This window comes from Acomys minous (assembly GCF_964271855.1).
Source record: "Acomys minous genome assembly, chromosome: 14".
In the NCBI taxonomy this organism is placed as follows: domain Eukaryota; kingdom Metazoa; phylum Chordata; class Mammalia; order Rodentia; family Muridae; genus Acomys; species Acomys minous.
The window spans coordinates 79,261,097-79,282,527 of NC_140496.1; the positions used below are offsets into that span (position 1 = coordinate 79,261,097).

At 43.4% G+C, this 21,431-nt stretch overlaps 1 long non-coding RNA gene across 3 annotated transcripts in view; it reads left to right on the forward strand.

The window, feature by feature from the left end:
- LOC311582284 overlaps positions 1–21,431 on the forward strand; it is a 34,928-nt gene that overhangs the window by 13,289 nt on the left and 208 nt on the right. The window contains exons 2-4 of one of the 3 annotated variants that reach the window (XR_014774070.1): positions 15,283–15,416; positions 17,581–17,698; positions 18,645–21,427. This is a non-coding gene — a long non-coding RNA (uncharacterized lncRNA). Of the gene's footprint in view, positions 1–15,282; positions 15,417–17,580; positions 17,925–18,644; positions 21,428–21,431 lie in introns of those variants that run through there. The other 2 variants (XR_014774069.1, XR_014774071.1) reach the window with 2 other exon arrangements.

A 21,431-nucleotide genomic window follows, 5' to 3' on the forward strand; every position in this document is an offset into this window, starting at 1 on the left:
GCTGCCTGCCCCACGATCTCAAGAGAAGCCCATGCTCTTAAGCACCCAGCCATCACTCCTGCCCCTGGGCTTCCCACTCCTCCTCTTCCCCCTCCTGTTCCTCCTCCTGAGTACTGGGATTAAGTGCATGCACCACCACTGCCTGGCTTGCAGCTACTTCTTTAACTCATAAATCATATAGGTTTGGCCGGGCGTGGTGGCGCACGCCTTTAATCCCAGCACTCGGGAGGCAGAGGTGGGCAGATCGCTGTGAGTTTGAGGCCAGCCTGATCTACAAAGTGAGTCCAGGACAGCCAAGGCTAACACAGAGAGACCTTGTCTCAAAAAAACCAAAAATAAATAAATAAATAAATAAAATAAAATCACATAGGTTTGTATTTTGACATTCCAAACTCAGTTTTACCTTTTCGTCCTCGTGTGTGTGTGTGTGTGTGTGTGTGTGTGTGTGTGTGTGTGTGTGTGTGTTTTGGGGGGGGTAACTTTGCATTTTGAAATAATTAGACTTATTGGCAATTTGTCTGTAAGGTTTTGTGATGTACACAAATCCCTGTAAGCTCAACAACCCGTATTCTTCCACTTGTATCATTGCAGAATCACTTGAGAAAAAGCTATAGATCATGTACTACTTCCTCCTTAACATTTCAGTCTTTTTCTCTATGACAAGATCAGTGCCTCACAAAGCCACAGCACAGCCATCAAACTGAAAAAATGAGTATGAAACAGATCAGCATCACTGCCTAACAGGCTCCACTCAAAAAGCAACTATCCTGGTAATATCCATGGTGAGACAGGTGGATGTACCATGATGGTCCCACCCAGCATCATGTGATTCGGTTGTTTTTGCATGCTGTGTTGGTCCTTTAGATGTGAAACTTTTCTTCGGTTCCCCCCCCCCCCCCCGTTTCTCCCTTCCTCCCCACTCTCTCCCCTCCCATTGAATTAAATGAGATAATATGAATTAAGTTTACTCATCCCTAGCAGTGATGAATTAGATATTATTATGTAAAAGGTGCTTGGATTTATCTAGTGTTTGCTCATGCTTTGTGGTTGTCCAAACCAAGCATAAAGCAGCAATGCGACATAAACACTGTTGTGATCTCCTCGGAGCACTGCACCAAGACCTACCCAATGCCAGTTTGCTTTTTTTCTTTTTTCTTTTCTTTTTTTCAAACAGGGTCTTATGTATACCATGCTGGCCTCAAACCTGCTGTTTAGCCAGTGATCCATGATAGTGCCCAGGGCCACACCCAGGCTTATGTGGTGCTAGGGCAGAGCCCAGGGCTGCCTGGGTACCAGGCAAGGACTCAGCCCACTAAGCTTCTTCTTCGTCATCCCCATCAGCTTGTCTTTTGTCTGAAGCTATTAACTTTAAAACTTGGTTAAGATGATGTATTTTACTTTGTCCACTTTAAAATGAGTCACAAACTTGTTATCAAGAACCAATAAGTGATTAAAAGTTATCTGAAACAGTAAATATCCCATTCCTCATCAATTTTAGTCCCCTAGTTTTTGCATTTTAATTATTCTTGCCCATGTCAACTATTTCTATGATTGTTGTTAATTTCCAACCTTTTATAGAGTGTGCCATTTCACAACAAAATGGAGACTGTCTTTCTTGCCTGCTAATTAACTAGTATCCTTGTGCACTTTCCCATCACTTGCTTATTGGACACCCTAATGTTATCCATCTTTTAGTTCCCTTTCTCCCTTGGGCATGTCGTCAGCTGGGGTCTCCTTGAGTTCCCTTTGAGTGGGCCAGCTGAGGCTTGCCAGTGTTGCAGAGGAATAGGACTATAGTCTAGTCTTCAGAGTTGTCCTTGGTACACCAGCTTCTCTGGGAAAGTGAAGGCAGACCTTCCTCACTTCACTTCTTTTTCAGATCTGAGGATCTCACGGGTGGCCTGCGAGGTCCACAGAAACCGCTCCAGGATCCGGACATATGGCTCCATTGTTATTTATCCTTTGAGCTTTCTCTCTCCTGGGATGATGTTCTTGCTTTGTTGGCAGAGCTGGTCACTGTTTCGAGGAGTCTCTTGGTGGGGGAATGATCTCTAGAAAGCTAAATGTGGACAGACATGGCAGTGCGTGCTTCTAATCCAGGGGGTTGGGAGATGAGACAAGATCTCGGTTACTGTGAGGCCAGCCTGGTGTACATAGCGAAAGCCTATCTCATGCAAAACAAGCCACAAAACAAAATTTAAACCTGAGCACAAGATATGTTCATTTTTTACTTCTTGGGCCTTACAGGGACTGAGATGAGACGTGTGTGTGTGTGTGTGTGTGTGTGTGTGTGTGTGTGTGTGTAGGCTGTACACATTCCTGTTTCTCTCATTAAAACTAGCTATGTACTGACCTACTGTGAGCTAAGCATTTCCTTAAAACATTACATTTATGAGATAGCTCCAATTCCAGTCAAACAGCCTATTATTCCTCATTTCTTCTTTCCATGTTGTGTTTCTTTTTCCTCACCATGATTAGTTTCAGCGCTCTCTGTGCGTAGCCAGATTACCAGGCCTTGTAATTTATAATCCCATCCTTGTGAGAGATTACACACTAGGAAAAGTGATTGCTGTCCAAGCCTGAGGGCCAGGTTTTGCATCCCTGAGCCCACTGCATGCCAAGCCTGTTCATGTCTAGCCTACGGGAGAGACAGAGGCAGGGGGTTGCACAAGTGGGTTGGTGAGGGAGGCTAGTCAAATCTGAGAGTTCTGGGTTCAAATGAGACATCTAGTCCCAATATATAAGATGGAGAGCCAGCGAAGAAGGCACCACATATGAAGCTCTGGCTACCACACACACACATGCACATGTATATGTACCAGTACATGTGTGTGCTCCCCCACCTTGTAAACAGATATGTACATATGCATATCAAAAAAATTAGTACTTTTAGGCATTTGTTTAAGTTTCTTCTGGCCGGGTTCCCCTTGTTATAAATAAAGTGATTTTCCCAATACTTTGGTTGACTCTGACAGTGAACAACCTATTTCTTGGTAGTATTTTAACTGCCTCAAGGTCTGAGACTCCACTGATTATCTTTCCCTAGGCACTGTTACATTGCTGGTTAGAAAGCAGAGATTCACTAATTCTCATTTCTACATTTTCCTGTGGCTTGTTTGCTGGGTGGGCTGATGCCCACCTCTAAGGCCAGCACTCTGGGAGACAGAGACAGACCAACCTCTGTAAATTTGAGGCCAGCCTTGTCTATAGAAAGGGTTCCAGGCTAGCCAAGACTACATATTAAGACAGTCTCTACACAAAAACAGAAGTGGCTTCTCTCCACCCCTCTGGCCTTTTAGTAGTTGTGTAAATATGTGGGCTATGTTTACATTTTGAGCAAATCAATACCAGGAGGGCTCATGCACAAAGCTCCCCACTGCAGTGTCTCCCACTTCTTTAGAAAGATAAACACACACAACTGCGGGAATATAATAAGTCACACAATAGAATACTCGAGGGGAATTGAAGAACTCAGAGGAACTGGAAAGCTACTTGCACTACTGTGACATCAGCTTCCACAAATCCTGGAGGCGGAGGATGCAGCATTCCTCTTACAGGCTGTAGTGTTCTTTACCAATACACTGCCAGTAGGAGAGATATCTATGGGACCCCTTAACTTGGCCCAGCAAGTGTTATCTATTTTCGCACTGATGACCACATCCTGACACGAGACTCAATGATGTATTTTGAGAAGAATGTATAGGTCATGACCAAAGTGGCTGTCTGAGAAAGACATCGGCTATATTTTACAAGAACAGTCCAGAAGACGATCATATTTTCCATGCTTTCCTCCACAGATGTCTCTGTCTTTTTTTTTTTCCCTTTTTAAAAAGAGGATCATAGATTCAACTATATTTCATCACTCATCAAAGACATTAGACCAAGCTCAGAGTCTGAGACTCAGAGTCCAGGTGCTCTTGCCTTTTGGCTTTTGTTTTGTCTTCCCTTGTGCAGTCTCGTTGCTATGGGCCCATGTGAAGAGAGCAGCGATGACGTGACCACCACCGCCTGCTCATGTGCCTGCAGGCATTATGGAGGTGTTGAGCAGTGGGGAAGGGTGAGGAATAGTCCCACCTCTCAACCTGAGAAACCCCAGGATTCCCCTATTAGACATCTACCTCGAAAAGGTTGCAGGGCAGTTGCATAAGGTGAATGCACTAGTCCATTTGTCACTGCTGGGGGTTGAGGCATTGCTGGGCACTGTTATTACCCAAATGCTAGAAAACAAAGAAACACACTTTTAAGCCCCTGGTCAAAAGAGTACTTGATGAATTCTCAATTTTTATTTATGGTCTTCCCCCTCACCAAAAAGACAAAAAGTGATTTCTTATGAATTTATGTGATACTCTTAACTTTGGGGAGACACGATTTGGCTGTGATTATTGGCCATTTGTATTCATTTCCTGTTGCCGTTCCCCACTGTAGTATTAGAACACAGATTTAAAAGCTTGTTTTTTTTTTTTAATGTGTGGTTTGTGCCTTTTTCTAGCTAATTCCAGTTTATTGAAAGCCTTAAACAAAATTCCTCCTTGTGCCTCATTGTCACACTAGCCAAATCCCACTAATACAGCAATTGAAATCTAACAAGTAGATCCTCAACAACTTGAAGAAATACATTGTTGTTCCTTCCTTAGAGCTCTTATGGCAGAAACACGAGGATTCTCCTCGGCTGTGACTTCAACAGACCAGGTGACTGGAATGTCACTGTTGCTAAAAAAAAAAAAAAAAAAAAAAAAAAAAAAAGAAAGAAAGAAAGAAAGAAAGAAAAAGAAAAAAAAGAAAAGAAAGAAAGAACAAAACAAAACAAAAACCCAGCCCCCTACACATATGAAGCCGTTGAGCTGCTTGCTCCTCAAATGAGTCCCCTAACCATTGGAGCAGTGTCTGTCTTGGATTCTGTTGCCTCCCTCTGGATGCCATTTCTCTAGCAAGGCTGCCTTGTCTTGCCTCAGCGAAAGAGGAGACACTTAGTACTGATGTGCTTGATGTGCCAGGGTGGGTTGGTACCAGCGGTGGGGTGGGTATGGAGGAAGTGGGTGGGAAGGGGGGACTGGAAGGAGAGGAGGAGGTGAGGTTGTGATTGGAATGTAAAATGAACAAATATATAAATTAATGACAAAAAGAAAAAAAAGGAAACAACAAGACATTGTGTGAGATTACCAAAGAATTAATAAAAATGTTACTTTTAAAATGCAGCTGCATTTTTTATGTTTTTTAGAAAACATGACCTAAGAAAATCTTAGAGCCATACTTTCCATGTTTTATAATTTAAATGTCAGTGTTTTCCACTGAACTGATGTTAGGCGTGATTGGGGAAGGCTATAATGATTCATTTAATAGTCTGTCCACTGCATTAGACAAAATGCCAATTGACTACCTAACTAGAAGATAAAATATTATTATGAATCTTTTAGTGAAACTTTACATCAACCTATTTTAATGATGTCAGAAAATTATGAGCACAGAGTAGAGGAAATTAAACAACAAAGAACATGAGTAATTCCACAGGTTTTTCTGTGGTGTGATCAATATTAACAGTGACAGTATTGATACAGTGGCGCATAAACAAAAGGTGCTTCTTCTTGGAGTACTCTAGCGACTACAGAGGTTCAGTGTGTCAGTGGGGGAACCTCCGCTCTCTTCTTGCTGCAGGGAAGTGTGTTCCGTCTTCTCTTCAGCCCACAAAGACAGATGAGAAACAGTCCTTCATGCTCCCCCAACCTTTTCTTCCATCGTTAAAGAGAAAAGTTCAAAGGTGGTGCGCTCATCATAGCTCATTATACAAAGCAACAGATTTCCAAAGAGGAAGAGGACAATAGAAAACGGGAGGGGAGAACTCTTTTAGGCCAAGTTGTTTAGAAAATTTATCTTGTAATGGGTGGGGAACCGGCAGAGACCATGGCAAGGGTGGGGCTGGTATGTAAAGGAGGGACAGCAGAAAAAGAAAGTGGTTACAAAGCAGCAGAGCAAATGAAAAACAGCAATTAGGTAAGTTTGGTTCATTGTTTTCCCTTTCAAAGGCTTGGTCAAGCTGATTCTTTAGCAAGCGCTGGAACGCTGTGCAAGAAAGCTGCCACACAAGGGAAAGCCCGGGAGCTGCCCAGACAGGCTGCTCTCTGCAGGCACCTGTTTCAACCTGTTACAGCTGCTCTTCCTGCCTGGTCTAGAATTTAACCTTCTCTCTCGTTCCTTTGGGTGTCACACTAAAAGGATAGTTCTCTTAAGCCAATGTGAAGGCATTGGGAGATACGGAAGAGGTCCCAAGGGTTGTCTCAGTCCATCTCAAAGGAAGTTATTGATAGTAATTGAAAACACAAAGCACTTGACAGATTACAGAATGGTGAAGAAATCTCAGAGACAGACTCTGCCCTCCTAAGATGCCTCATAGGGATACCTGGAAACACCTGGCCCAGCAAAACAACAACTGAGCTCTCCTCAGGAGTGGCTTCCAAGACAGGCTCAGAGGTGATGGAGGCAGAGTATTTGGAAAACCAAGACGTGCAGGTCCACTTTTGAATATCTGTTTTACGTAGAGCTGGCTTTGGCTTGGTGGCTGTTGACCAGCCCTATTGGGGTTCCTCACTGTCATCAGCAGGTTGGTGGAGAGCCAGGTGTTACAAAGCTTTTCTCCTGAAACCCACTGTCCAGTACAACGTGATGGTTACTCTTCTGAGCCAAGCTTTGGGCTAATGGTTTAAGCCACTGAGTATTCACAGGACACTTTCTGAACGCTGATTGGAATAAAAGTCACTTGGGCCTAGCTTAAAGTCTACTGCGATCTTTTGGGGGCAGAGTCAGTGAGTAATTGAATCAGAGTAGAGTGGGTGACAATCAGAGGAGTCAGTCTGTGCTGTCAAAGCCCAGGAGATTGTTAATCATCAGCAGGGCTGGAATCCTCTGGAAGGACATTTAGAGGAGAGGAGACCTGGATTCGTGAGACTCGCACAGACAGGAAGATGTAGGGAGTCTAATTCATCCTTTTTAAGCCTCAAGAAGTACTGGTAAAGTTGTGTAGCCGGTAAAATCCAAAGGCTTAGTTTATAGTTTTAGTCCAGTGAGAAAAAAGTTCAAGTGCCTGAGGGGAAATCCAGAAGTATCAACATACAATTCTGTACTTAGCAATAAAATTTAATTTGTTTTCTGTCTCCAAGGCTTAGTAACATTCAATTTGGTCTGAATTCCTTTACCTTCTAATTTGAAAGAGAAAGAACGTTTATTTCCTTCCCAAAATAGCTGAGATTTTAATTATGTACAGGTTGTTTACTGTACTTCAGAGCCTGAAATAAACATCATCAGGGGATTTCCCCCCCTTGATGGCAGTGTGTGCTCAAGAGCCTATCACAGCTTTGCTTGCCAGCTCCATCTCTGCCTGGATTGTGAAACTGCTGCTCAAGACATTCTGTGGGAGGGAATCCAACTGTTAGCTCTCTAATTATGCTGAGCAAACAATGAGTTAACACAAAGGCAAGAAATGGGACAAAAACCCCACTGTTTTTCCTACAGTAGTTTAAAAGGCATCCCTGTGTAATGTCTCCGTGAAGTGACACTGTGTCTGCGGATGCAACTCAGCAGACTGTAGCAAGCCTAAACCAGTAACTGGCTGTCAACATACCTGCTGTCCATTAGACGGCACAGCGTTCCATTGTCTGGAAAGAGCAAGAATTTGAGAATAAAGTCCTTTACTACTGGTAAGAAAAGACACTAATCCAGGTTACTAATATTGTAGTGCCTATAATTTCACACCCATTCACAGACACACACACACACACACACACACACACACACACACACGTGCATGCATGTGTAAAAGTCAGCTGTTAGAAACCCGCCAGCAGGACACAGAGACACAGCTCAGTGGTTCAGAATGTGAACTGCTTTTTACAAAGAGACCAGAGAGAGTTCAGTTCCCAGCGCCCACAGGGGGCAAGTCACGACTGCCTGTAACTCAAGCTCCAGTGAATCAATGCCTTCTCCTGGTCTCTGTAGACACTGAGCACTCATCTACACAAGGCCCCCTACACACACACACACACACACACACACACACACACACACACACACACACACACCACACCCCACATAATAAGTCTTTGAAATGCTATTATTGTAATGTCTTATTTTTTCATCAAACAATTACTTTTCTGGCATAAGGATTAGTGCGTTCCCTCCTTTACAGACGAGTGAGCTCAGTGAGAAGATCTTAAGCTCTTTGCTGGGGGCCATCAGGCTACTGTGAAGCAGAGGGCTTGGGTGTAGCTCGGTGGCAGTGTACTTACCTTGCACGCTCAATCCTCGGGTTTATTCCCAAGCACCACAGACAGAACAAAGCCAAACATCAGAGTCAGACTCTGAACACAGACTTGTCCTGATGCCTTTAGTAACTTTGCTGCACCATATAAGAAAACTAAATGTTTCTGTTAGTGATGAAAGTGACCAGCAGTTTTCAAATTGATTTTTGCTTTCAGTAAGAGCAGTTGGGTGAGTGAACTGCTCCTTGACTTATTTCATATTTTAAGACAGGGTTTCTGTTATGTGGCCCTGGCTGTTCTGGAATTTGCTATGTAGACCAGGCTGGCCTCAGACCCACAGAGTTCCAAATGACTCTGCTTTCCAAATGTGTCACCACACCAAGCCCCATTTTATTTTCAAACTCAGTCTTGCTCCTTTTCTTTCTATAGGTGTTTTGGTTTGGTTTGGTTTGGTTTTTTGCAGAAAGGGCTAGTGTAACTGAAAGTTAATTGAGGGTCTTCCGATTGCTGGGTAAGTTCCCTCACCTCAGCTCACCTCTCTCTCTAGTGTAATGAATAAGACATTAGCAAAAAGATCAGGTTGGAAGTACGTGGCATCAAATATTTATCCTGTTTTCCCCTTAGCTGCCCTGAGAGGCTTAGTTGGGGATATGTAACTAGCTATATATCTCAGGAAGGACAAACTGACAGAACTGCCAAGACAGATGTGATGTTGAGCTCTTCCAGTGCATAACTGGTGTTGGTAACTGCCAGAGCAGGCCAATGAAACCCACTCATATGAAAGGCTAATCCCCAAGCCAAGCCAGGTGTTGTGCATCATGGCAAGTGATGCTTCCTGAATAGGTGTGAAATTCCCATTTGCTTTCCCACAGGCCAGGCCTGTGCAGTCTCCCAAGTATGAAACTTATCTGACAAGCACAGTCACCGGAGGCCCGAGGAAGTGCAGTTTTTCAAATCCACCTTTTCAGTTCACCTAAACTCGGATTCTAGTCTTCAGTCTATTGCAATTGTAGCTTACTGAATCCTACCAGAGAGGCAGGAGATAGTTTTCTTTAGATAGGAAGGAATAAAGCCTATCTTGCAAACTGCAAGTTGCTCATAGAGGCTACAGTGAGAACAGAGGTTGGGATTCAAAGAAAGGTTAAGGATTAACAGGAAAATACCTGAATTGCAGTGGCAACCCCAGGAATGAAGGTTGCCACGGAGAAAACCTGAGGCTCTGGAGCATGTGGCAGGGTAAAAGTCCCTGCAGAGAAGTTAGGAGGTCATCCTGAAGGTAAAACCCCAACTGCCACTGAGGTCCTAGGATGTTGGAGATGTCAGGTTGGTGGGATGACTGCCAAGGATGTGGCAGGTGTGGAGTTAGCGTGAGTCTTCCAGAAAAGCTGTATACACTGTAGGTGATAGAGCCAGGCCCTTTGGAGCTCAGAAGATAGTATATTCCAGACGCCAGACACTTGGGCTGCAGGATTCCACTTACTCTGTTTTATGTCGATTTTGCTTTGGTTTGTCTTGATTTTTATTGTTCCCTAGTTTTTTCCCCTTGAACTATATAAGTAAGAAGTACACATATTTATATAACATAAATATTTATGATATATTTTTATATAATATATGACATATTTTATTTTTATAGGAGTCCACAGTTAGACTTTGCACTTTTTAAAAAGAGCTTGGATTTTTAAATTGTAGGAATTTTTAAAAGACTGTCAAACTTTCAAAAACTGACTGTGTTAAACTGACTGTGATATCAATATTAACATGAAATCTTAGGAGCAAGCAAGAAAGAAATGGTTGTGGTTTAATAGTAAAGTGTTTGGGTGTCAAGTTGACAAGGGGTCAATTGTGCTATTTGTTAGGTTTCATTCTAGTTAGAGTGTGACTCTAGCAAAACTCTAGTTTGTGTCAAACTAGAGTCATCTGGGTAGCAGGAAACCTCAATCAAGGACATGCCCATCTGTGAGACATCATGTTCTTCTCCCCCCGCCCCCCCCCATCTCTCTCTCTCTCTCTTCCTCCCTCCCTCCCTCCCTCCCCCCTCCCCCTCCCTCTCTCCTCCTCCCCTTCCTCTTCCCACTTCCCCTCCCCCCTCTCTCCCCTTGCTCTACTTTTCTCCCTCTCTTCTGAGACAGGGTCTCACTGTGTAGCCGCCGCTGGCAACAGAAACTAAACTAGAACACACAGGGAGGTCTGACACACCAGGGAAGACAAACAAAAGCCCTTGTAGGTGGATTAAAAGAGCCAAACTAGACAGATAGGAGGAAGGCAGAGTGCTGGGCCAGTGACAGCAAACAGCTGTCTGCCTTCTGTTGAGTCCCATGTGCAAGGTACTACCGTCCTTTCCTGTATCCTAGCTTCCAATACAGCTAATTATGATAACCAGATTGTAAGTAAGGTTGGCTTCTAGTGACCTTTTCTATTTTAGGAAACAGGTTCCAGACCGTCCCACAGACAAGCAGATGCTAAATAGCACTATAGCTACTTGGTGGATGGGAGAACAGGGAAAGCTTAGCATGTTAGCAGTACTGGGAACACCAGCAAGGTAGATGACAGCAGTAGCCAGCAACTAGTAATGTCTGGCAGAGAGTCCAGGTCAAGGCTAACAAAACTAGAATCAGGATGAACAGGGGGGCTTCACCCACCTCTAACTGGGGTACAGCACGTCCATAGTTGACCCAGAGGCTCCTCCATTGGCTCAACCCATGATAATTCAGAGAATCAGCTCATCTCAATGGATATTATCTTGGTCTTTGTCCAGTCTCTGCCATTTCCCTACAAAGCCCCCATACCAAGGAAGTTCAGTGGCTTTTATCGCATGTGGAAAATTCTCCCAATCCTTTTAAAGTTTTCCCTACATTTCCTTAGTTTCTCATTTTCCTCAATGTCTCACATTTCTGTCGTAGCTCTCAGTAAAGTTCTGCCTCAGCTTTGCCCACTCCCACAAGAGTCCACATCACTAACTTTTTTTTTTCCTTTTGGTATGAGACAACAAGCTTTCACAGACTGTGTGGGTTACAGCCCTTCTGGGCCAATGCTTCTAGAACTGCTCAATCCAACCCCCTCCCTGCCAGGGCCTTGGGGGAAAGAATGAGGTGGAAAATGCATGCTTATAGCAAAACAAGTTACTCTTCAAGCTACTTTTCAAGTTACTCTACTTTGTTTTTAATCACTACTTCTGAGGGAAATCCAGTAAGTTGGTAGGAGAAAACATACCGAGGTCTACGCATTCGTTATCAGCCAGTCATCTCACAGTGCTAATTAATTAATCCACTGGTTTTCAAGAGAACTGAGAGATGGAGGTGTGAGCTACAATCCGTGAGAAGTGGCTGATGAGAAATTTGCCTTACACACTGGGGATCCAGAAATGAATGCGTTATCTTAATAGACACCTAAGTAAACTATTTACCTATTCAAATAAATCAAAATAAATAACCAAATATGTAAATCTGATAAAGCTAATACAAAGTCTAAAAAAATCTACATAAATATAATTTAACTAATTAATTAAATACCTCAATGAGATTCTTTTTTTCCTTTGAATTTATTTATTTGCTCGCTTTAAGTCCTGATTGCAGCCTTCCCCCCTCGCAGTCCTCCTCCTTTCATACCCCTCCTCCCCATTCGCCCTCTTTTTCTCCTCTATGGGTACTAGCCTGGTATGGCACATTAAGTCACTGCGGGACTAGGCGCATCCTCTCCTACTGAGGCCAGACAAGGCATCCCAGTCAGGAAGAACTAGATCAAAAGGAAGACATCGCAGTCAAGAGAGGACCCACATGAAGACCAAGCTGCACACCTGCAACATATGAAGCCTAGGACCAGTCCGTGCATGCTTTCTGGTGATTCAGTCTCGGTGAGCCCTCATGGGCCCAGGTTAACTGACTAGAAAATATCATCCTGAGTAGGGTAACCCAAACCCAAAGAGACATGCATGCTATGTACTCATTTATAATTGGATATTAGCCATAAAGTACATGCCGCCATCTACAGACCCAAAGAAGCTAAGTTACACGGAAGGCCCAAGGGAGGTCATCTTGTGGAGTCCTTGACCCATCCGGGCTCCCTCAACGGTCACTCCGACTCTTCCAGGAACCGTCTGATGTTTGGCTGTGGGTCTCTGCATCTGTTTCCACCAGCTGCTGGGTAAAGCCTCTCAGAGGACTTACGCTAGGCTCCTGTCTACGAGAAGACCACAGTAGCGCTAACAGTGTCACGGATTGGTTCTCTTCATGGGATAGGTATCAAGTAGGGCCAGTCATCTTTGCTCCATTTTTGTCCCTGCATATCTTAGAGGCGGGACAAACTTTGGGTCGAAGGTTTTGTGGGTGGGCTGGTGGCCTTCTCCCTCCACTGGAAGTTCTGCCTGGCAACAGGAGGTGGCCACTTCAGGCTCCATATCCCCCACTGCTAGGAGTCTCAGCTAGGGTGACCCCCGTAGACTTCCTGGGGACTCCCCTGTCCCAGGTCTCTGGTAGGTCCCAGAGATGCCCCCCACCTCTGATGTCCATTTTCTCCCCCTGCCCTCTCTTCCCACACCCCCTACTCCCAATCCTCACCCCTGTTCCTCTATCTGTTCCTTCTTCCACCCAGTTCAGTCTCTCCATCCAACTCCAATTCCGATTTTATTTCCCATTCGGAGTGAGATTCAAGCATCCTCCCTCAGGCCCTCCTTGTAACTTGGCTTCTTTGGGTATGTAGATTGCAGCACAGTTATCCTGTACTTTATAGCTAATATCCAATTATAAATGAGTACATACCATGCATGTCTTTTTGGGTTTGGGTTACCTCATTGAGGATGATATTTCCCTGCAAACTTTAAGACTTCCTTGTTTTTATTAGCTGAGTAGTATTCCGTTGTGTGAATGCACCACATTTTCTTTACTATTCTTCATTGAGGGACATCTGGGTTGCTTCCAGATTCTGGCTATTATGAATAAAGCTGCTATGAACACAGTTGAACAAGTGTCCTTGTTGTACAGTGGAGCATCTTTTGGGTACTTGTCTAGTTACATACTTAAGTGAGATTCTTAAGGAGCTTATTTCCAATTAACCAAGACTCCAATCAGTCCTTTAGAAGGAAATATCTTTGTACCCTCTGGAGCCAAATGGAGGCTACTATATGGTTACAGGTGTTTTCATACTCTGTTCCATTTAGTGATCTTCACAGATTTATTTGGGAAATAAAAGTATTAGAACATTACAAGTTAAAAAAAACCCACAGCTTTGAAAAACAGTCCTATATCACAATCAAAACTGAAAATCATGTCAGAATCTTTAAGAAAAAAAAATGACCTTGTTGAGCTTTTTGTGGTTTTAAATAGCTTTTTCAAAGACTTACCATTTCATAGTTTTTTGTACTTTTGTATCAGATTTCTGATAAGACAAAAGTGATATAAATTGTTCAATAAAAATAATTCCTGAGCAGGTGGCACACACCTGCAATTCCAACACCCAGGGAGGTAGAGCCTGATGGATCTCTGTGAGTTCGAGGCCAGCACGGTCTACAAAGCAAGTCCAGGACAGCCACAGATACAGAGAAACCCTGTCTCAAAAAAGAATCTTCATTTTCGTTTCTTTTTAAGATATATTTTTATTTGAAATCGAGTTATGCCATTTTTCCTTCTCCTTTTCCTCCAGCTGCTCCTAGGTATCCCCTTCGGCCATCCCAGTCTGGCCCCACTCTGAAGTTGATCGCCTATTTTATTGTTACACATATAGGTATATATGTACAAGAAGAATTAGCCTCTCCCAGGGAATAGCCCCCTCATTGGTTGTCAAACCCAAAATGGCCAGCTCTGAAATTGTGTGTGTGTGTGTGTGTGTGTGTGTGTGTGTGTGTGTGTGTGTGAGAGAGAGAGAGAGAGAGAGAGAGAGAGAGAGAGAGAGAGAGAGAGAGAGGGAGAGAGAGAAAGAGGGGGGGGGAGGGAGGAAAATCAACCCAGCAGGATGATTTTCAATATTTAAGCACTTTAAATTCCTCACTTTAAAAGATCTAGGGTTCTTTAAACGTCTCTCCTGTACTTTAGTCATTATAAGCCATGTTGAATTAGAGATGGTGCCAAGGTCAATTCATTTGTACTTATTGATGATTCTTTGAAATAATTCACTTGAAATAGTACTGAAGACAAGCCTTCCACTGGGCATATGTGTGACATTATCAACAGTTCTTTCACGTATTAAAACTTTGTGAGTTATTATTTATTAGTTTGGAGTTTGGAATGGAACCCTGTGTTTTGTGTAAAATTGCCTGCTCAGGCTCAGTTGTGTGCTCCGGGAACATAACAGACATCATGCGCCAAGTTCGGGCTTGATTGTACCTAGTTCGCCTTTCCAATGATCACCTGGTACTGAAGACCACTTTGCCATGTGCAGAAGCTTTTTATCTTGAGTAGAAACTTCCAAGGCTTCTAAAACTATTGTCTAGTCCAAGGCAATATCATATTTACACCGTAGAACTCAGCTGCAATTAGTACCAGTGAGTTTGAAAATTGTCCCAAGCTTTTAGTTAGTGAGACAGTGAAGTATACAGTCTATACAAACTTTTTTCTTTTCTTTTCTTTTTTATCTCAGAGAAGGAAAAAATTCTTTCTGGCTTCATCTTTGCTAGCAAATTTTGTTTCTAGTTGTTATAACAGTGTTATGCATAAACATAAGCCTTTTAATGCTTGGGAACTTTTGTTTGGCGAAGGGTACACAGAGCAGCAAAAATGAGGTTGCAGAGTTTTTAGGATGGGAAAGGGCCATGTTGCAGCATACAGAGAATGGTTTGCAGCGTGAATATCAGTTTAGTTACCAAAAAATTGGCCATCTCACCCAATTAAAGCATGGCTGTCTTGTCCTATTTTTATCTTTGCTATTATTCTACAAAGATCACCTTAAAAATGGCGACATCATCCTTACCCAAATTCTTGCTCACTGGCAACAGTTCAGGGATGGCTGAAATCTCACAATTACACTGTCTATTTCTTTAATTTTTTTTTTGTCTTTGTGAAGACACCTGACTTCATTGATGAAATCTTTTGTTTCATTGCAGCTGGACAATCCAAGGTGGACAAAACAGGAGATGATCTGCTAATAAAACAGAGCAAGCGATACAACTGTGGGTTAGCTAAGACACTTGGGGTTTGCCCCCTGTTTAAAGACATCAACTGACAATGTATTCATAAGGTATGTCCATTTGGACAACTCTAATGGTCATAGTAGAAATGCTGTATTCTTAATTTTTATAATTTAGTTTTTTGAGACAGGCTGTAGACCAGGCTTGCTTGCTATTCACCATGTTGCCCAAGCTGGCCTCAAATTTATAGCAATCCTGCTGGCTTAGCATCCACAGTACTGGGATTAAAGACACAAGCCACTATCCCTGATGGCTTATAAATAAATCTTATAGAAGATACACACAGTATGTCCTCTAAGATTTATTTTTATGTTTTTTAGTTGTATGTGTATTTGTGTGCAGATTTGAAAGTCCCTATGTGCCCACTGGATTTATGCTTACATGCATGTGTATATCTGTGTCTCTGTGTCTATGCGTGCGCACGTGTGTGTGCACATGTGTATATGTATGTGTGTGTGCATGTGTGTGTATGTGTGTGTGCCTGCATGCTCGTGTGTGTGTGTGTGTGTGTGTGTGTGTGTGTGTGTGTGCCTGTGGATATGTGATGTTGTACCTGTGGGGGTCACATGACAACCTTGGGTCTTGGTCCTCATCTTTCACTTTCTTTGAGACAAGGTCTCTCTTTTTGTTGTTGCTGGCTGCCATGTGCTCCAGGCCTGTGAGCTTCCTGGTGGGGAGGGCTTCTCCTGTCTTTGCTGTAGGCACAAGTTCTGGGATTGCACATGCATGCTCTTCTCTTCAGCTTTTTGTGGTCCTAGGGATTTGAACTCAGGTCCTCGTGCTTGCATGGCAAACACTTTACTCGCTGAGCCCACATTCAGAAGCCTATCTGTAGTACCTTTCTTTTTTAAGGATTATGATATTTTATTAATTCTTTGAGAATTTCATACAGGTATGCAGTGCATTTTGATATTACTCACTCCCTACTCCTATAAGATCTATCCCTTCATCCTCCAACACCCCCTCCTAACGTCATGTCCTGTTTTCCTTTTAAATAACTCATGGAGTTCAACTTGTGCTGCCTCTATCAGGGCATCCACTGGAGCTTGGTCAGGCTAGCAGGGCCACACCCTTAAAGCCAGCTCACTTCGCCTCCCCTAGCAGCCATCGGCTGCTGGAATGTCGACTGGCTTGATGCTCTGCATGTACCCACATGTGCACAAGGCACTGCTTCCCCTCGGTCCTCCCTGACCTCCGCCTCTGACAATCTTCCCACTCCTTCCTCCTCCGTGGCGGCCCTGAGCCTGGCTGAGGGGGTGTAATATAGTTGTACTATTTATGGATGGGCACAGCAGAGACACTTTCTGCACTTTGACCTCCTGTGAGTTTCTATGTAAGCCTTCCCAGAAATCTTTGAAAAAAAAAAAAAGATCTCTAACAAGCTTTCATAATAGATTGGGTTGTTTTTTTTCTCTCTCCCTCTCTTAAAAGAAAGGTCAAGAAGCAACAGTTCTTTCTTTTTCTAAACAGAGACTCCATCTAGATATGATCTCTATTGTGCCATTTGAAGGTAAACCCAAAATTATGAGTCCAAGTAGAAGGAAAACCAAAACAAAACAAGATAAAACAAAGAAGCCAACCCCAATAGCATACTTAGTCATAAAGCAATCAATTCAAGTAAGCTTAAAACTACATCTTGTATGAGGCCATGGAAGTCCTTCCAAATACATTTTTTTCTTTTTTTTCATTTTCTGTTTTTTTGAGACAGGGTCTCTCTGTGTTAGTCTTGACTGTCCTGGACTCGCTTTATAGACCAGGCTGGCCTCGAACTCACAGCTCCACCTCAAACTTCACCTGCCTCTGCCTCCTGAGTGCTGGGATTAAAGGCATGCGTCATCAAGCCTGGCCCAGACACATTTTGAAACACATTTTGAATAGAAACTTATTTTCCTTTCAGCCCAAAACATTCTGATATCTAAGAAAAGCCAGTCATGTGTAATTTTACGGGCAAGCTGTTGATTTTTCATTATTGTTACCATTACTATTATTTGTGTTTTGAAGACTGGCTCTCAGGTAGCCCAGGCTGATCTCAAGCTCACTGGTCTTGAACTTTTGGTCCTCCTCCTTCTATCTCCTGAGTGCTAGAATTACAGGTGGATACCACCACGTCTGGCTGATTAAATAATGCATAAATTTCCAGTAAGAAGATGAAATGCATTTGGCTCCACACACCCATCGTGTGGACTGGCTGCTGATTTCTGCTGTCTCTTGTAGCTCTGACACCACTGTAAAGCGTGCGGAGAAGATCATTCACTATTACTGGAAAATCTCACTGGACATGAAAGAAATCATTGGAACGAATGCTTCTTCCCACCTAGGCGGCCACAGCAAGGTTAGCTCTGTGACAGGGACACTAGGCAAGTGAACAAGCACCGTGCACCACCCTAGCGTGTATTTCAAAAACAGAATCTGGGGGTGGGAAGTGTCACAGCTTGAGGATTTTGTCAGGTTGACAAAATTTTAGGTAATTTTGTGCTACCTAAATGTTATGTGATCGCAAAAAGTCAACACAGCCTTGGTATGGTAATCTGTAATAAAAGGCATTTCTTCCACTAAAATCTGTATTACCCAAATGATGTAATTCTACGATCTACAGATTAGTGAGGACATGGACAAGCTTGGGTTTAAGCAGAGGAAAGTCTAGCATATCATATGAAGATGAGAAATGGTAGGTGCCGGGTGTACTTATTCCAGGGAAACAAACTGCCTGGTGGTTGACCATCGAGCACTCAGATGGTAGCCAGCAGCTCAGTGCCTGGTCCTAAGGTTAGGACTTATCCTTCCTTACAAGCCCTGCGCGGCAGACAAGCTACTGCCACATCACACACCGGCTATATTTGGAGAGGTTGACTGAAGCCAGCATCTCTGAATTACTACCCTCAAGTCCCCATCTCAGCCTCACAAGATCCCCAGACAAATGTAAATTTTTGAGAGAGAGAGAGAGAGAGAGAGAGAGAGAGAGAGAGAGAGAGAGAGAGAGAGAGGGGGGGGGTTCAATTCCCAGCACCCACCTCTCAGTTCACAACTGTCTGTAACTCCAGTTCCAGGAGACCCTACATCCTCACATAGATACACATGCAGGCAAAACACCAACGCATATAAATTTTTTAAAAAAGTGATTTACTTTGAAAACAGATATAAACTTTTATAACCACCTGGGTGTTCTCTGAAGCAGTTTCCTACTTCAGGAAAACAAGCAGGCCAGACAACTCAGAGCTTCTCTTTCTTCCTTTCACTTCAACCCGTTCCTAATCTCAGCTTTATTTATGATTCTGAAGATTCCAAAGATGATCAGAAAGAAAGACACTTAGGAAACAGCACGGACTTATTTATACCTCACGCAGTAAATCTGCTCACGGGACCTAAGTGTGTGAAGTAGCTGACGCTCCTGTATCTTCAGGAAGTCAGTCTTTTGAACGGGAGAAGGGGAGCAAGAGGAGCCGCCAGCATCCTCTCAAGGACCAAAACGCCAATGAACAACATGGACTTGAGCCTGGGGTTCACTTAGGTCCGTGCGGATGGACCCCTGGACCGCACAGCTGTTGTTTTCCACAGCCTACTCTCCAAAGGAGAGCGCAAGCCAAATCGCAGCATCATAGCAAGGCTTCAACTTGCAGGTGACTCCCGGCCCTGCAGAACCTGATGACTTTTCAGACACTTCCTGGAGAGGGAGTGAACTGTCTCCCAAGTAGGAATCTCCCCATTCCGGTCTCAGGAAATAGGTGGAGGTCCACCTGTCAGGAGGTCTGGAGAAGATTCCTTCTGTGCCTGGAAGTGGGTACTGTGCGCCCCTTTCAACGCTGAGTTCCTGTAAATCCCAGACCACCAGCCAGCAGTTTGGGGCTGCCTGCTCCTGCCATGTCTTTGTCTCTTCCTAAGTCGTCATCTTACTTGCAACTGGAAGGCTGGGAGACTTGAAACTGCTCATGGTCCTTAGGCGAACGCCTCAGGCGAAACCTAATACCCGAAACCCTGAGTATTTCATAGGACTGCATGACAAAACTGTTGAAAGGATGGGAGGTGAATCACACCAAATACCTTTCGAAGAGCTCACTTGTAAGTGACTCTGCTGTCCCTTTTCTACAGACAAAGAGCCTTTGGATTAAAGAAGTGAAGTGAGGTGCCCAGGGCTCCCGTTATTAATGGCTTCAGCCAGATTGAGCACAGTTTTAAGTCCAAAGCAAGAGTAACCTTATTCTCCACTTATTTGTACATATTATTTGAATAGAGTCTGTGTAGGATTCATACCAAATTCCAGTGCATTTTAAAATGTAAATTCAAACTTAAAAATAAATTGTTCTGCATTTTAAAAGTCAACCTTAACAAGAAAACAGGGATTGAATGACTCAGGTGCATTATGAACCCAAAGAGTCAGGCGGAGCCTTCCTGTTCCACTTGAGCTTGCTGTACAAAGTCAGCGGTCCAACAGCACTGCTGTGGCAGTCTTTGATCTTCCATGTCATCATGGCTTAGGGCAAGCGAAGAAGGCAGCAACTAATGGAAGAAAGAGGCACAGGCCTCCATGTCTAGACAGGTCCTGACAAAAGGACCCTCTACCTACCCAGAACCATACTATCAACCATTTGGTGATTCATTACTTATATCCTGAATCATTTTGTTATTATCACTATCATTTGGTTATTAATTAAACATCACGTCGTTGTCTTGTAATTATATTTTCACTCCCTTGCAAGCCTGACAATGCCTTTCACTTTCAAATCTCCCAGAGCCCCAAAGCAGGCCTTGGTATTGATTTTTTTTCTTTAAATTTAAATATGGGTGAGTAATACCCACTGTTTTTCTAATATGCTTTTCTGTACATGGGATTGTAAAAGTAAACACTGCTTTCACACCATCTGTTTGAAAGCTGTTCGCTTTTAAAATACAGGCTTTATTTAAATCTTAAATGGCCCTTACTCAGAAGTTATTTTACACATTGACTTTTGTTAACTCTGTAAAAATAATATACTTTTTGGTGATGTTTCCAAATCAAACTATACAAAACTCATTTAGCAAAACATGAAGTAAAATGACTCCATAAACTGCCACGAAGCTAAATGTTTACAGATAAGTTGCCATGGGAACTGAAGCCACAAGGATGTAGATGTGCTCAATGCCCCTTGGTCGTGCCCACCTTCCCTGCTTCAGCAGATTCTTTTCTTTAGTTCCCTAAGGCTCCCCTTCTGACTCTGGCTCTCAATCACAGTACCCTTTGAAACTAAGCCATTGAACTGTTTGGCCAGAAATCAATGTATTTACTGGATTGAAATTGAAATGACGAAGGAAGATTATGAGGCCCTGACTTAGGTTTCCCTGTGTTTGTAGTGAGGAGTACCTGCAAGAAGACATTTGTGTTTCCCTAGCTGATGCTGAGAGGAAGGAAGGGGGGAAAATGTGCTGTGCAGTTCTGACAGAGTTGCTGCCCGCTCTTCTCTCCAGCTTTAATATCTGAGATACAGGTGACAGGTGTCTATGGAAGACGCAGTTAGGGTCTGGCCTGAGAGAGATGCGAGACTTGGATGCACTTCAGGAATTGGTTTGGGATTCGGAAATCCCAGTTATACGTGTGTCTGTGGCAACAAGGATGAGTGACAAAAGAGGGAAGGAAAACGTTAGCTGGGGGCAGAGCGATACTCAAAGGCCATTATCAAATCATACTTTGACTGTAAAACAGAAGGCAAAACCCAAATCGAGGCCTTCAATCCATGCTCCAATGACACAAATGCCGTTTCATTTTCTAAGAAAGGTATGTTTTAAAAACCGAAGCTATGAAGAAATCCAGATGTGGTTTTTCCCTATGGGTAACTGTGCTCTGGGTGCATCAGTTTTTAGAAATGTAAGGAGGCCACGGAAACGCTTCTTAGCTCCTTGTGGCTTTGTTCTCTGAAGCTTGGTTCCAACAATCTTCTTAACTCTTCTCTACTTGCACGGGGTGTGTGTGTGTGTGTGTGTGTGTGTGTGTGTGTGTGTGTGTATGCCTACATGTGGAGGCCAGAGGACAGCCTCAGACCTCCCTCCCTTCCACTTTGTTTAAGACATGGTCTCTTGTTTTCCCCTGCTTACCC